The 968-nt window shown below is 52.7% G+C and overlaps 1 protein-coding gene across 1 annotated transcript in view; it reads left to right on the forward strand.

Annotated features, from left to right (window-relative positions):
• Window positions 1-968, forward strand: part of TOPORS (topoisomerase I binding, arginine/serine-rich, E3 ubiquitin protein ligase) — a 28,661-nt gene that overhangs the window by 19,569 nt on the left and 8,124 nt on the right. The window lies entirely within an intron of this gene.

Genomic DNA, 968 nt, shown 5'->3' on the forward strand with positions numbered 1-968 from the left:
ACCGCGGGCCTTGCCCGCCTTTCCGGCCGGGATTAGACCAACGAGAACATGATTTAAATGGCCTTTTTGGCCGTTTAGAGAGTTAGGCGCACCTCGTCGGCGGGTTCTTTCAGTTGCAGTGCAGTTTAATGCAAGGTAATGTACCGTCTTGTGCATTTTAACGTGTATTTGAAAAACTAATACATATTTCAAACATGACCCCGGCGTCTAACTCTGGAAGGATTAACGTTTCCTCTTGCATCTGTTCCCACCTCATATTGAGAGTCTTTCGTATATTTACCGTTGGCGTAAACAATACCACCCACATATGTATAACAGTGACAAATCGTTGTGGGAATCCCTGTTAACTGAGCCCTTCTTCAAGAAACAACAAGTCTTTCATAACGCGGTGCCTGGTTTAATGTAAACGGTAACTTCTCAGAAGAAGTAACGTGGCCTCCGTGCCCCGGCGCACTGCCTGCCGGTCAGCAAGTGTTTGCTGCGCTTGGAACGTGAGCGCGTGTCATACGAGGCCGGAGGACGGCGGTTTGGCCCGCGGGGCTGCACCGATGAGGCCGGGGGAGGCCGGGCAGTGGGCCGCGCTGGGCTCAGCGCTCTCTCTCGTCCATCTCGGAGCTCATCCAACAATGGGGTCTTAACCCTGACCCGGGGGTGGGGAAAGGGAGAAGCCGTCTCGATAGGAAAACGGTCTGTTTGGCGGAGATTTCAAGGCCATGTCCTCAAGCTGGCTCCTGTGTATCCCGACTGGAATAGAGCTTTCTGTCTGAAGACGGTAGCTGCTGGTTGGGCTCTGGCTTTGGGTTCCAGTCACATCTCCGTGTTATTTTCTAGAGTCAGGACCTAGACCTAGGAGGTCAAGTGACTTCACCTCCGTGTCACTCAGTTCCTTTACACACTAGAGCAGTGGTTCTCAACCTTCCTGATGCCGCGACCCTTTAATACAGTTCCTCACGTTGTGGTGACCCCCC

Source organism: Myotis brandtii, unplaced genomic scaffold (genome assembly GCF_000412655.1).
Source record: "Myotis brandtii unplaced genomic scaffold, ASM41265v1 scaffold1270, whole genome shotgun sequence".
Taxonomy (NCBI): Eukaryota; Metazoa; Chordata; class Mammalia; order Chiroptera; family Vespertilionidae; genus Myotis; species Myotis brandtii.